This window comes from Protopterus annectens, chromosome 7.part0 (assembly GCF_019279795.1).
Source record: "Protopterus annectens isolate FY-2018-M chromosome 7.part0, PAN1.0, whole genome shotgun sequence".
Lineage (NCBI taxonomy): Eukaryota > Metazoa > Chordata > Ceratodontiformes > Protopteridae > Protopterus > Protopterus annectens.
In genome coordinates, this window is record NC_056739.1 from 1,634,977,182 (window position 1) to 1,634,994,354 (window position 17,173).

Consider the following 17,173-nt stretch of genomic DNA (forward strand, 5'->3'; position numbering starts at 1 on the left):
TGGTGTTAGCACAAATATTCAGACATATGTACTGTTTTACACTGTGATGTATTATGTCATCAGCTACTGACAGATATACTTATTTGCTCACAGTTATTTCCTGGAAAATATAAGATGAATGAAGCTGTGTCCAGTATTGTGGTCTGCAGCCTACATATTCTTGCACACTCATGCTATTCTGGAGGGGTAAGGTAGACATATCCACAAACTAAGAATCAAAACAATCAGCAAAGGAGCAGAGCCAGTTCACAGAAGACCAAACCAATCTAATTTATCGAGACAGTTTTAGCACTTTCTTCAGAATGTATCCACAGACTTCTTCAGAAACACAGTTTATGAAGAAGTCTGAGGGTACATTCTGATGAAAGAGTTAAAATTGTCTCAATAAATTGGATTGATTTGGTCTTCTGTGTACTGGCTCTGCTCCTTTGCTGATTGTTTTTATTCTGGAGGGGTAGCTGCAGACGCTAATGAGTCTATGTAAATGGTCCACCACCTTGGTACTATAGTGGCTGAGGATCCCCTGCTTATACATGTATCGACGTAACAGAATGGCCATATCCTTGTGGCCATACCTCTCAGCTGTACATATTCACTTAGGTTACCCAGAGGCAGGGCTCATATGTCTGGTCAGTTCCCATTCACATTGTGCTTTACAAGTAGGTTTGTAGAAACCCATTACTGGGTTTGCAGGCAGGGGTAGTATGGGCACACATCAGAGTTTCAGACTTCACAAACTCCATGACATCCATGCTTCTACATCCTCCCCACTCTGTTATTCTATCCTCTTCTTAACGTTATGGGAGCCATATCTGAGAATTATCCCTATAGTTGTCCTTTCATCCCAGCTGTATTTAGATGTTAGTCCACAGTTCATGCAGTAGGACATGGTGGGCATGCTACTTGGATTTGTCTACATGGCCTTGCATTCGTGTTCTGTTGACTGTGTTATGTTGTTAGTCGGGACAACATGAGAAAACATACATTGGCACTACGGTTGAGGCACAGGCCTTTGACAGAAGAATGTAGGCCATTTGGTAGTGATGCAGGCCATCTGTAGCAGGCCAGTGCATTCTGTCACTCCTACATTCCCAGGCTGTGAGCCACTGGATTCAACTGGGGTGACAGGTTAAGTGTGCACGGTGTTAATGGCAATAGTTCCTGTCCATATTAATCCATTGGTCTGGATACTGGAAGGGTGCTGCTTACATCTAGGCAAACACCTGCATGGGACACCTCTTCAGCATGCTGCATTCTACGGGTATTCACATACAGAAGTGTGGGTCATACTGTAATCATTCCCAACATCAAGGCTATGACCTGTGATAAACCTGTGGCTGATGGTGGGGTGAGCTGAGTACATATGTGATATGGAAGCTTCTTGCAGCTGACTCACAGATATACATGGGACATTCTCCTTATGCTGCCTTGTGCAGGGACATAGGCAGTCTCTCAATACTTCATAACTGTGCCTTTTGTGGTATGCCAGTGATTGGCCAGACTACATCAGTATTCCATACTACTTATACAACTAATGTGCTACTAACCTGTATGTACAATTCCAAAGTTGTGTGGAGTTGACAGTTATATTTTATGTACTCTGTCTAGGGTACTTCCACCTGTGTACTGTGTGAATGTCTGGGCCCATATTCATGGCATGTCCATCTTTCAGACAGTGACAGATATTGACATCTGGATAGTGAGTATGGATGACTGCTGACATGGGTGTTGCTGAGAAGCATTGTGGTTGGCACTGCAGTTGTTGGAACATGGCCCTGTCATCCACAGTACTGGCTATAGGCCACCGAGACATAACCCTCCATGCCTACATGCTGACCATTTCCAGACAATATTGAACACACAACAACCTAACACACAGACCCCTGCATATTGTACATAAGCAACCATCTATGCTGTAGATTGGGACAACTCAGGTAATCTGTGCTCCATTGTTATTACACCTCACACTTACATGTGCAGGTCTAGAGGGGTGCTGTTAACCATTGCCATCAATTGGAGGCCTTAGCCCAGCCTTTCTTTATGGTCATCTACACCTGTCCTGCTGGCTGAGGCTGGTGGTGGGTATGTGTGCCTCACTGACATGCATGTGTGTGTCCTATGGACACACATTTGGACCACCACATGTACTGCAGTGGGATTTGTCACCTTGTCTAGTACTGCCTAGTATGTTGACACCAGTATTTGTTATGGATTTCATGCTGCCCAGATAGGTGTCCACTATCTGCTGACATCCCATTCAGCCACACAATTTCCTTGCATGCTCACATCCATACCATATATACAACTATCAGAACATACTACTCCATTCAGCAATTGATAGGAAGAGTGACTTACCTTGTGGCTGTGCCAGTATTCAGGACAGTGCTGGAGGGGTGACTATGACGGATGCACATAGTACACTCCCTATACATGGTAAAGCACAGGTAGTGTCATGTTTGGCATCCCTTTTACTGTATGTGCAAGGCAGAGAGAGGTGTCATTTCCTGGGTCCCTACCATGTCAGTGTATGTGCTATACATTGCCTCTTTGCCAAGGCCTGGGCATACTGGGCATGCGTCCTTCTGCCTACATGGGTAGGCTCAGGTTGTTCCTCTTCTGAGTCCCTCTGTGTCTGTGATGGCCTTGTCAGTGGTGGGGGCCTGTGGGGCCTTGCCCCATGCCATTTCTGCTGCAGCTGTTTCTGCAGGATCATATTGTGTAGCATGGTCCATACTATGAACATTTGTGTACATGTAGCTGGAGAGTACTGCAAGGCTCCACCGGATATTTCCAGGCAGAAGAACCATGACTTGAGCATCCCAAACACATGCTCTGTCATGATTCTGGTTTGTGAGTGTGCCTCATTATGGCATTCTTGTTCAGGTGTGTGTGCATTTCTGATGGGTGTCATCAGCCACGGCTCCAGTGCATAATCAGCATCCCCCACTAGTTGGCTGTATGGGATGTCCCCAATGCAAAATGACTTATAGCTGTGTCATATGCCAGATACGTGAGTTGTGATAGCTTCCAGGGCTGCCAGCACACACATTCAAGATAATGCCCTGGGCATCGCACAGGACCTGGCAGTTGATGGAGGAGAAGCCCTTGCGGTTTATTTTGACCCTACCCTGTTTGCCGGGTGGTGCTTTGATGTGTATGTGCGTGCAGACTACAGCACCCACTATCTCAGGATATTCTGTTATTTGGTGGAAGAGACACATATTGCTGGTAAATGCCTCACAGGTATATGTGCTCACCGGCATATGCTGACATGGCATCCATGAACTGGTGGAGTACCCTGGATGCTGATGCCTGTGAGATCCCCATGATATCCCTTTGGAAGGTACCTGTGGATAGTATTCGTAAGCCTACACATAACTTTGTATCCCTGGGATGGTACCCCTCTGTTGGTTCTGTGTGTGAGGTGTGGCCGGCACAGCTCAATAATTTGCTGTAGAATGTCCCTGTCCACCCTATAGCTCTCCCACTATCTCCAGCTCATGTAGCCCCTGGTAGGATACCTTTGGCCTGTACACTTTTCTCCTTCTCCTAACTGTGGGTTGGTCATCAGCATTCACATCCTCACCACCCTCAGTCTCTTGCACATACTGACGTATGAGTGACAGCAGCCCCTAACATTTTGTTAATTTTGTCAGGTAAAATTTCTCCATCTGTGTACACTGGTGGTGTAGTGTTTGTGGAAAATAAATAGACTGGAAGGTGTTTTCATAGTTTATAGTAGTGCATGAGGCCGTTACATGTGCAATTGGCTGATTCTGATACATTTCACCTGCCAGCTATGCTAGTTCTCCTTGATTGCTTTCCTACTGCTGTTTTTCCTTCCCATTGCCTTTCCTTTTAAGCCCCAAGGTGCGACATGCATACCCAGTGCTCAGATGTGAACAGAGCTGCTATTTCTTGTGTTTTTTTTTATGTTTAAAACACCCATTTATGCACTGTAAACACTGCTAGGCGGCCTGATTCCTACCCCCCTTCCTTAGCTATGCTTAGCTAAGGGCAAACACGGGCCACAGAGCTCCAATAAGCTTACAGAAGCTTACAGCATGCATGACACTCCCCCTTATGAGGTCATCTACCTCTTATATTTATACGATGGTGTTGCTGCACCTACACAGTTGGGTACAAGCTAACACTGAGAGGAAATCTGTGATTCAGTATCAGTCCCCTCATTTGTATAAAACGGAATGCTAAATCATAGTTACCACACTCACATTGAGCCTTCTCCCTTAGCAACCACTATTCCCTGGTATTGTCTTATGCATGCCATTGACTATTACAGCAAAATGCTGATTTGGGTTTAAAAGCTTATTTCCAACTTTTTTTTCTTATTTTTGGTTCAGTCCTGTTTGTGCACTGCTTCCCTACTCTTAAATGGCTGAAATCGACCAAAAAAAATAAAAGTTATTTTTTATAATTTTGCAACTATTTCTCATGCCAATGGTCATATATGTAGCAATTGGCATGCCTACTGCATTGAATACATGCTTTCTTTACAGCTGTCATGCCTCCATTTTGTAATTTGCAGAAATGTATTTGGTTAGTAACCGAATACATTTCTGCAGGTTACACTATTCCTGCACAGGCGCCTACCTGCTTCCTGGATTGCTAATTCACCTCATTTGTATGTTTTTTACCAGCAAATGAGGTAATTAGCATATAGCAGTGGTGTCCATGCAGGAATAGTGTAGGAGTGCTCATGCACATCCCGAGATCCCGTTCCTGGATCACTCATTAGCCATATTGCATGCAGCAGCTCTTGCACTATTCCTGCACTCCATGCAGAGCTTGCTGAATCTGGTGGTATGTGTAGCTGCAAGTAGTGTTTTAATTGCGTGTTTACGTGATGGCTCAGGACCCTTTCTTTTACTGTGCTGTGCAGGAGGTCTTAGTGTTTTAGGAAGATTATCTGTAAGTGCTTAAGGATAAGTAATTTCATGTGTAGGATCTTTACCCTGTACCCTGTGCAGTATGCATGGTACAAGTGTCACTGACAACCTCTGTAGGATTAGTTGTGGCTGTATGAGAGAGTTTTGCCTTCAACATTAAAGCATATTTACACCTTGCATACACTATCTCTTTTACTAAGAATAGGTGGGTTGTCAGTGTACATGAGGCAATTGCTACAATGCCTCAAAATACCCATCTCAACCTGACTGGCCACAGAAAGAGTTGGGAAGTGCATATCCATGGCCATTGATCTACTAGGGAGGAGTGAGAAAAACTTAAATATTGAACAAGTCAGTAAGACAAGCAACTTGAGCAATGTTCAGCTATCACTAAACTAGATGCTCTAGTAGTTAAAAAAATCTGTCTAGACAGTAATGCCATAAGAGTGAAGACCACAGACCAGAACAAAAACAAGTAGATTATAGGCACAATAAGAATTCACCAGCAACTCCCAGCTCCGAAAGGCTACCATCTCCTCTCACAGGAGTGTAGACCACAAACCTTCCTAATGTAAAAGAACTGGTTTGGAACCCAAGTGCTTAAACCAGAACAAAGACACTTTAAGAATAACAGACACAATAAGCCATCAGCCAGCAAGTCCCACCTCAGAAGGATGTAGTCTATCTTCACCTGCCATAGGAGTATAAACCACAAACCAGTTTTGGATTTCATCTAGGTCCAAGGAAGTCCTTGTTCCATTGTATTATGCATTCATCAGACCTATAATTGAGTAGAGTGCCCCTTTGGTATGTACCTAACCAGGCATATCCAACAACTGAAATGTCCACAGAGGCTCCTCACTAAAAGAATACAGGGCTTAAGTAACATGTTCTGTGCAGACTGTGTCAAGGTCCTATTCCTGTATTCTGTCTCTTATAGGTTGTTGATGCAAAATCTATGCTATGCATACAAGGCAGTGACAGACCCCACCCTGATCAACCTACTGCATATCCACAAAATAAACAGCTCCAGAATTAACCATTGCAAGACTTAAACATTGACTGTGATATAAATAAGACCTACTGAAAATACAGGAATGTATCCCAGAAACCACCCCTTCTGTGGAACAAACTACTCATCCATGTAAAGAAGCGTTCCTTTCTAACCTGATTCAAGTGTAACCTGGACAATGAGATTGGGAACAGGAAACTCATCCCTTGTTTGGCAACTATGTCTTTAATGGATATGGGCACCCTGTAAATGCCGCATCTCCCAGGCCCTTCTTGTAAATATGTCATCTCCCAAGCCCCCACTTACACTTATCATGCATACCAGAACGTCAGAGATTTGGGATGCATGTCTAGGCTTAAAAAGGCCCTCGTGGTCATTAAAACTGTAAACACCTATGAACCTATAAACCTGATTGATGGCTGGCTCAGAGACAGGACCCAAGAAGTCAGAATCAGTCAGACCACCTCCATTAAGAGACCAGTCACCAGCAGAGTACCTCAGGACTCTCTGCTGGGTCTGCTCTTGTTTGACATCTACTTCTCAGAAGTCAAGGGTAATGTTCAAGGTCTCTGGCTCACCAAGTTTGAAGATGACTGTAAACTGTGAGTTATTATAAATTTCTCCCAAGAGGGTCTATATTAGAACACCGAAGTTGCAGGTCTTTGAATGTTCTAATATCGACACATAGTAACCAAAAACCTATAAGACCGAAAATTTACACCATCAATTTTTTTCCTAAGGAAAACATTCACTATTCCAAAACACATGCACACAACACAAACACACCAAACAAACAACAATCCACATACATACATCTAAAATCTTACATGTAAACCTACACTAAACTGTACATACACCACTACCTAACTAATTACCTTAACCCAAACCCTAACCCTAAGGTCCATCACTATCACACACACACCTCACCCGCGCCTTAACCCTAACTGACCTATCCCACCCTAACCCTCACATCCACACATTCGCACACTTACCTGACCCGTGCCCTAACCCTAACTCATCTATCCCACCCTAACCCTCACGTCCACACAATTACACACTTACCTGAACCTGACTGTAACTTTCCACTGCAGAGCTGAAAATAGCAAAGCGACAGAAATGGACAACCAAATTCTTTCCCTAGGAAAGAATTTGGTTATCTAAAACTTTGCTATTTTCAGCTTTCGCTTATTAGGTGTCAATATTAGAACACTTGAAGACCTAAAACTTCGATGTTCTAATATAGACCCCCCCCCCCAAAGACACCAATATTTTGCAAGAGGGTTTGACACAGGCAAATGACTGGTTCCAAATCCATGGCCTAAAACTCAATGCCAAAAAATGTCCTTTGGGAAACTGTCAACCCATACTAATTACTCCATTGATAACACATCCCTAAGAGTCGACCTAGCAGTAAGAGATCTGGGAACATATGTGGACAGCAGTCTGTCCTTTGACTAACATGTAACTCAGATAGTAAGAACATCATTCTATGTCTTCCAAACTATAGGTAATGGTATGGCATCCAGGTCTGAGGAAGTTATAGTACCACTCTACTTGGCCCTTATCAGCCCGATCACTGAGTACAATGCCCCCTTTGATGTGTACCTAACTAGACATGTACAACAAGTGGAATTTCCACAAAGGTTTCTCATTAGGAGAATTCAGAGCATAAATACCATGTTCTACATTGATTGCATAAAGGCTTTGTCTCTGTATTTAGTCTCCTACAGACTGCTGAGAGGTGATCTTTACCTGACTTATAGAGTTTGCTCAGACCCACCTGTGATGGACCTTCTGCACATGTGCAAAACAAACAGAACCAGAAAGACTAGATTCAGGGATCTGAATTTTGTTTGTGGCGTAAACAGAATGTGCTGGAGCTATTTATCCAAAAGGATCCTCATGCTTTAGAAAAGGCTCCCCGCCCATTTAAAAAAGAGAGTTCTTCCCTCTCTCTCTCTATTCAAACAAAACCTTGACAACTGGATGGGAAATCATAAACTTACCCCTGGGCTGACCTCAATATCCCTTATGGACAGGGGCTGTCAATTAAAAAATGTATTATCCTAACTGACACCCCTAACACCCTCCCCACAAATTGTTTAGTTACCTCTATACTAACATGTCCACCCCATACAGATACCCATGATACTTGGGACCCAAATGGTTTAGAGCATGCTCCTACATTTGTAAGGGTCCTAGTATTTATTAGCCTAACAACAATCTCCGAAAAATATCTAAGGGTCCAACGAACAACTAGTAATCAGCACAGAATGTCCCAAAGATAAAACCACGATCCACGCTGTTTACTATTCCAAAAAAACAAGTTTTTTATTGTAAATAAACCTTTACACAATTTGGTTGAGCGCTTTCATGTATAACAATACACTTCATCAGAACAAGTTAAAATACTGAAACACCAGTTTATATAGTTAAAAAAACGCCAAAATTTTACAATTGTATACTACACCCTTCCCTTTTAAAGCGACAATGTCTAATTGTCTGAAAAAACTCATTTGCACTGTGTAACCCTTTGTTCATCAAAACTATCTATACATACAGTGCTAGAAATGAATTAAATTAAAATTGTAGTTTAAAAATATGTCATGATATATGTTACAAATATATAATATAATACATCAGAATTGATCATTGGTCACAACTGATGATACATGTGAACAAAATTTCATTTACTATAGTACCTTAACTGTGTATTTGGATTCAAGAATATTACACCCACAATTCAAATTGCCATTGGTGTAAAAAACCGTATAAGGAACACATTATAATGAAAAACACTTCCCAACAGTACAGGCATATATGTGTGTTGTAAATATATGAAATACATAAATACTGTACTTCCTTATATAATTATCAACCTCCTAAAATAGTTGAGTTGTATATAATGTCCACTTTATATTTATATGTTTTCCAAATGTTGAATTTTTACAAGTTTCTTATAAGTGGCTTAGTGGGGATCACTTATTTATTAGCCTAGTGACAACCTATGAACCAAATAACAAATGGATAGCTATCCCAGACAAGACTTAGGCAAAACAAAATTACATGCCAACATTATGGTGTTAACACATCAGCTACTGGTGAAATGTAGCAAATGTCAGGCTACAATTATTTGAGTATGATGTTTCATGGTGCAATAATTAATGATATGACATGTCTTTCTGGTGCAAGTGCCACAACTTACATGTTGACATTAACAAGTTTATAGGTTCATAGGTTCATAGATGTGTACTAGGCTAATGGCCCGGGAGCCTTTACAAGCCTAGCCCATAGAAGTGCCCTGGCATCGTGCCATCCAACGTTAGTTCCCAGTGCCTCTATCAAGGAGAGCTACTGCAGTGATCCCCGGGGTGAACTTTCTATTTCCCATCCACTCATCAAGATTTCTCTTGAAGAGGGCCAGTGAGGTGCTCTGCTTGACATGTATGGGAAGTCTATTCCAGAGAATAGGCAGTCTGGGTTATGAACCTGTCCCTCCAGCATGTTCTGTTGATTGTGGTAATGAGGTTGAGGTCTCTGGAGCATGTAGTGTGGAGGGATTGGGATTTCTTTAGATGTAGCATTTCTAACAGAGCTGGGTCAGACATGTCTTTGTAAGGCAAGCAGAGATCACCTCTTAGTAGATGATATGAGACAGAGAATAGTTGGAGTTTTTTGAGTCTGTCCATGTAGGACATGTGTTTCAGGCCTAGGATTCTCTTCATGATGTTCTTTTGTGGCCTTTCCAGCTGTTGCATGTGTCTAGTGATGTACATGCCAAATGGGGCATTATACTTGATGATTGCCCTAATGAGGGAAGAATAGAGAGAGATGATGACCTCTTTCTTTCTGGATGCAAAATATTTTGGTAATTAGATTTGCCACATAGAAGGACTTTCTGACCACAGTGGCAATGTGGTGGTCAAAGGAGAAGTTGCTGTTGACCTGTGTCCCCAGAACTCTTATAATGCCTTCGGTGTTCAGTGGGCTCCCATCGATGTGGAACTGAATTTTTTCCAAAGGGGATGACGACTCATTTTTTGGCATTATGCCTAAGGCCATGGTTTCAACACCAGTCATTGGTCTCAGTGAGACCTTTCTGTAGGATGTCTACACCAGTTGGGGAGTTAATAATGGCTCCCAGCTTGCAGTTGCCTTGTTGCGAACTTGGTTAGCCAGAGTCCCTCCATGTTGGCCTGGACTTCTGAGAAGTAGATGCCAAACAGGAGAGGACCCAGGACTGATCCCTGTGGGACTCCACTCATGACTGTTCGACAGTCTGACTTGGAGTCTGCTACTTTCATACTGTGGGTTCTATCTGTGAGCCAATTTGCAACCCATCTAGTGATATAGGGGTTGATACATAGTTTGGTGAGTTTATCAATAATTCCTGTACCAAAGTACACATGTGAATGCACTATGCCATGATGTTGTATCTGATATTTAGCCATGAATTCAGCCTTGCTGAACACATTAGTAATACCTGTACAATACTATAGTAACATATATGACACCCATGTGAAACATTAATGTGTATTACTAAGTGACCAGTTGACAATTTATGTTTCACTTACACAAACTGTACAGTGGCCTGTGACAAATGTCATCATCCTCCTCGCATATGTCAATAAGTCCATTGTGAGGATGCTAGCAAAACCAACCTTCCAGAGGCTAATTCTATTTTTTTTTCATAAAGAACAAATGTCAAGTCTCAGGTTATTGATCCCTTAATATGTTTTTTTGCTAAACGGCGTGCATTTAATGCATCATTATTCAAGGCATGCTCATAAGGAAGTACAGAAAAGACTACAATAACATCAACTACCCAACACAAAACCAAGAGAAAAGCATTATAATACAGGGCCACTCACAATTTGTGATGATTTTGTAACATAGCATACATTAAGAAATAATGAATACAACCTAAATTCCATTAAAGTCAAACAGTGTGAACAAAATAATAAAATGTATACAGAAATGTTTGCATGAAGTCATGGAATACATTATTATTTCTGTGGAAATAAATAATGCCTGTGACATTCTCAGCAATTAAAATCTTGGCAGATCAAAACAAATGTTGAGGTCAGATCTCAGTGAGAGGTATATCTACCAATGAAGTCACAGAAAGTGGTATGTCTGATTTGTTATTAAGAAAACACTTAAAGTGATTATATAAGTATTCTATTGTAATGGTAGATTCCTCTAACATGGGGTGTGAAACCTAAAAAAGTGAACATCTAACTGTGCCTTATCTCCATTTGTGAGCTAAGCCACTTCAATCTGTCATAGCTGTCTATCAGACAGACTGACCTTACCAAATTCAACCCCCTGCCCATCATGCTCCACACAATACAGAACTGCATAGTAACTATGTGTGCTACAGGATACAGCAATGGAGGGCAACACAAAGAACATACTTCAATGTGTGAAGTAAGAAAGGCCTTTCATGTTCATTTATTCAATACAAATTATTCTGAGGGATCAACAGGGTGTGGCGAAGTTACTGTTCACTAAAGTGTGACTCACCAATATAACTGTTGGTTGGTTAGGCAACTTTTGTCCATCTATATTGTTTTGTGCATATACATTCCCAGATTTAAACCACTGCCTATCTGGGTACACATGATATAGAAGTCTTTATAAATCGCATGCACTACAGCAGAACTCTCAATATAATGAACACATATTTAAGTGACATCAAATCCTCAATGTGCAGACAGTATTTTGTTAGAAATAAATTGATGAAATGTTATATGTGTTGTGTCAGTACACTCACAATATATTACTCTTTGCTGGAGTTAAAAAGTTGCCTATGTAAGGCCGCAGTCTACAGATCTGTGTATTAACCACATGCACACAGACAAAGCCATACCACAAGTCTGAGACAGAAAATATTTTAAGGTATGACATCATCATTGTGATGCAAAACAGTTGTTTGAGCTAAAAATTATGGTGCAGTCCTCTCCCAATGTAATTGTACACACTGATACTATGGTGAATGTAATTTCATGCATAAGAGTATACTGACATACAGTCATACTAGTCAGTCTGCTGTTTTTAAATACCTAATAATCTAACTACACAAGCCATAGGATATTGTCTGGACTGCACATGCAACAGGAGCAGTTCTGATACAAATCATCTTATTCCTGCTAGGCATTTGTGTGCCTTTTAATTGATTGAAAGAGTGGTGTGATCTCTCTATGGCAGAAAAAAATTGCATGATGGTAGGTGTACCCAACCACATGTGTTGCATAATGTAATCACTCCTGTGAATGTAGAAGCAGAATATGTACATAATCCTGTATTCAAAATCATGGCTTACCAAGCCAACAAGCTGCAGAACATTGCATCATTTCCTCATGCCACAGGATGGATGAAGGCTTACTACTAGGATGAGATAAAGCACATTTCATCAAATGGCACATTTCCAACTATGTATGTACACATTAGATATGTGGATGACACCATTCTTACCTGTATGTACATTCACACACACACACACACACACACACACACACACACACACACACACACACACACACACACACACACACACACACACACACACACACACACACACACACACACACACACACACACACACACACACACACACACACACACACACACACACACACACACACACACACACACACACACAAGCACACACACACACACACACACACACACACACACACACACAGACACACACACACACACACACACACACACACACACACACACACACACACACACACACACACACACACCTCTGTGATGTATTGTCCATGTTTTTATACTGACTGCCTAACAAAGCTCAAAAGCTATAGGAGATTGCATGAATCACAAGAACAACATGAGGCATTTGTTTATAAGCAGGAAAGTGTGCATTTGAAAGGATGACATCACCATTGCTTTCACAGAGTAATGTGTGTGCTAAAAGGGACTGAATGTGGTCACAACTTCTGTAAAGCTATACATTATACCTGTAGGTGAAGCCATTTCTACCTAACATAAAAGAGAAAACACACACAGTAGTTACTTACTGCTGGATTCAAACCAGCTACCTGTCTAGTTATACAATCTAAAGTAGAAAGAATCAACTGCAAATGCTACTGGAAAAGTCTGATTATACCACAGAGATAGTGATCATTTGAAAGAATGACATCAAATGTGTGTTGCACAGAATATCTATTGACTAAACATGGAACAGATTAATAATGAACCTTCTCCCAGGGTAAATATATCTTGTAAATGATAGTATACATAAAAGATCCTTTGATGAAGTCAATTGTACCTGACAGCAAAGACACACACACTCAGAGAATTTATGCAATGCCAGATTCAAACCACTAACATATCAAGGTACACAATCTTGAGTACACAGTGTTCACTGCAAGCACCACAGGAGAAGTCAGACTGCAAAAGGGGACAGTGCACTTTTGAAAGGATGTCTGTCCTCAGCAATGTTTTGCAGAGAAGATGTCTGTGATAAAAGTGGAAGAAATTGATGTGGGACCCCTCTTTCAGTTTAAATGTATTGCCTGACTGGAAGCATATGCATCACCCTAGGCATATACACACACGCACACACGCACACACGCACACACACACACACACACACACACACACACACACGCACACACGCACACACGCACACACACACACACACACACACACACACACACACACACACACACACACACACACACACACACACACACACACACACACACACACACACACACACACACACACAGTAGTTTAACACTGTTGGATTTGAGACACCAATCAAGTTATATCATCAACAGTACACAGTTCAACAATGAACACCACAGGAGTGGTGTGACTGTAAGTCTGAGACAGAGCATGTTTGGAAGGATTACCTTATCAGTGTGTTGCAGAGAAGATGTTTGTGTAAAAAAAGTGGAAGAAAATATATGGAGGAGCCATCTCCTGCTTTTATTATGTGTCCTGAGTGGAGGTGTGTAAGAATCTAGTCCTACTTAACACTATAGATATGTGTCCTGAGTGGAGGTGTGTGAGAATCTAGTCCTACTTAACACTATAGATATGCACTCACACACTCATGATAGTCAGTCATTGCTGTATTCCAACACCTATCTGGCTAATTGCACAATCTAGAGTACACAAGTACCACAGGAGAAGTCTGATGTTAAATGTGGGATCATGCACATTTGTAGGGATTACCACATCAACGAGTTGCAGAGAATCTAGTGTGTATTACAGGTTTGGCTAAAAAGGCATGTGTCTTGACAACCAGAATAACAGCAATATGTTGATCACAAGTAATTACATACTGCTCAAATAACATATATTCTGTCATTCATGGATATTGTGATAGTGCAAAGGATGTTGGTGTTTTACAGTGTGGTGTATTGATGACAATCACATTTGTGAAACAGTGGATTGACAACCAAGCATTCCTGAGAGTTCAGCTGAGCATGACCATATGCAGATAGTAATAATTTGTTGTATTGTTTTCAATAGTTTCTCATGTTTGGAGATTGTGCAGTGTGAATACAAACAGACAGGTCAAAAATATGACAGTACACTGCTTAATACTACTAAAGAAGTGTGTCTAAAAAGGTCCCGCACCATTGTATATCATTTGCAAGTCTAAATGTGTTGGAGTGCAGACTTAACTTTACATAAAGAAGTGATTAGCCAGCATCACAGTTAACTGTACATATCTACCGTGCAAGACTCCATTACAAGATACAAGTAATTCGAGGCACTCAAATTGCTTTATTTTTATACAAAAACTCTCCCTGAAGCACACTACTGACAAGCTTATTTTTGTAATAGAAGGCAATGTATTATCTCATGCATAGTCATTTTCTGAGGCTTTGAACTTAGCATGGGAAGTACAGGCATACGAACACTTCTCATGCTGATCAAATTGAGAATAGATGTGTGTTTGTTAATGATTTGTGTGTCAAGATTTACACATTTGTCCTGATAACTGCAGTAAAGAGAATGACTGGGAGAAAGAGACAGAGACAAAGAAAGAGTTTTGTTTATGAGTCATTTCTTGGAATCTTTGTGGTGCATTACTCTTAAGTTTGTCATCAAATAATTTTATCATGCTCTGTACAATAAAGTTTGCAATATGGAGCAAGCAGGGGTAGGGGATAGTAGAACCATGATTAAGACATAAGCAGGATAATGGTGCATTAATGACATATGTAACCAACATCTACAAACACCATCTTCTTCTTCTTCTTCTTTCGGCTTTTTCCCGGTTAGGGGTCGCCACAGCGGATCACCTTGTCCGCACATTGAATGGCAGTGGAGTTTTACGGTGTCGAGTTGATCTACAAACACCATATTAAAGCAAAAATATTAAACAATTGTTTGACATATTTCTGGATTCAAACCCTTGACACTATGCAAAAAGCAGTATACAGATGTGATAATTAACTCAGCAAACCACATCGAAGCTTATACTTTACAATGTTAAAGTGCACTGGCACCAGTATTATTTCTGCTACTGATGACATTCCAAATTAAGTTCTGAGTTTTGCCTTGCAAAGTGAACCATCATTCACTGTTAATGACTGCTGACAGTCACCAAGGGCAAATGCCAAGCTCTGCACAAAGGATGAAGTCATGAAAAAAAAAAAAAAAAAAAAAAAAGTTAGAGAGAAAAAGGAAAGAAGAAATGTGTCTGTGTGAATATTTGTGGTCTTTTTCCATGAGAATGTGGACAAGATGGATCCCTGGTTTCATAAAGACATCACCATGTCTAGATATGAAATTTGCAATCATGGCATTAACATGAATCATTGGGAGGATTAACAGTATGTGCCACATACACACAGGGATTTATGGAGAAGAGAAAGTGGAGCTCAAATACTCAAGCTTTGACAGATTAACACTTCACATTTATGGGGCAATGCACCCATTTTATCAAGGCTGTCCTTTGTCATTATATGGTTGGTCTGGATGATTATGATATTTGTAACTGTTAACCTAAGAAATCCCATCACAACAAGAATGTATGGATGTAATACAAGACTGCCTTTGTCCCTTTCTTTTGTGAGTAGTATTGTCTTTTGATACATTTAAAAGTGAAGACTATAGCAATAACCCACGCCTGGGTGTGGGTAATGCTGGATTTACCCATGATTGGCGTGGTGCCAACCGTGGGTAAATCCAGCATTACCTACACCCAGAAGTGGGTTATTGCTATTATACAATGACATTATTTAAGAAAAGAAATAATTACTTTTCTTAAATAATGGCATTGTATAATGCCTCTTTACTGCCCCTCCGCAGCTGTCTGGTATTCTGCGGCAGTTCTGATGTACTGCGCATGCCTACGCAGCACATCAGAGCTGTGGGCAAAAGCAACGGAGAACGCAAGATCTCCATTGCTTTTTTTTTTTAAAAAAAACTGTCTCGCTATGTTAAATGGGTTTAACATAGCAAGACAGCTTTAAAATAAGCAACGGATATCTCCGTTGCTTATTTTAAAGCTGTCTCGCTATGTTAAACCCATTTAATATAGTGAGACAGCTTTAAAAAAAAAAAGCAATGGAGATCGCAAGATCTCCGTTGCTTTTTACACACTGTGTCGCTATGTTAAAGGAGTTTAACATAGCGAGACAGCTTTAAAAAAAGCAACGGAGATCTCCGTTGCTTTTTTTAAACCTGTGTCGCTATGTTAAACTCTTTTAACATAGCGAGACAGTGTTTTATACTAATGGAAAAAGTCCGGGCGACCGGACCTTTTTCCGTTAGTATATTGAGGGATTTACAACGGGCACGCTGGTTGAGCTGGCCAATCAGTGTGCACGTTTTAAGGGAGGCATTGTATAAAATGCATTTACATATGTCTACATTGTATGGTTCTTTTTCATGTGTTTCACATTATGTACATTTTGTAATTACAGGCAGGTTTACCTCTTAAATAAACATTCCTAGATGTATTTTAAAGTTTATATCCAAAGTAAAGTTTGTAAGTTTATTCACCCTGAAAAACCCTCTGTAAGTGTACATCAAACTGACAGAAGTGCTAAACACTCAATTATTCCTACAGTACTGCTAATGAGTCAGACTTGCAATCCCTTAGCAGTCCCAGCTTCTCAATATATATTCTTATACTGCTAGGATGTGTGCATGCCAAAGTATAGGTGCTCACATGAGTTTTAACTGCCCAGCACTTTGAGCAGATTGTGTGATTTATGACTGATAATGAGTTGACACCTGATTTACATATTCACAG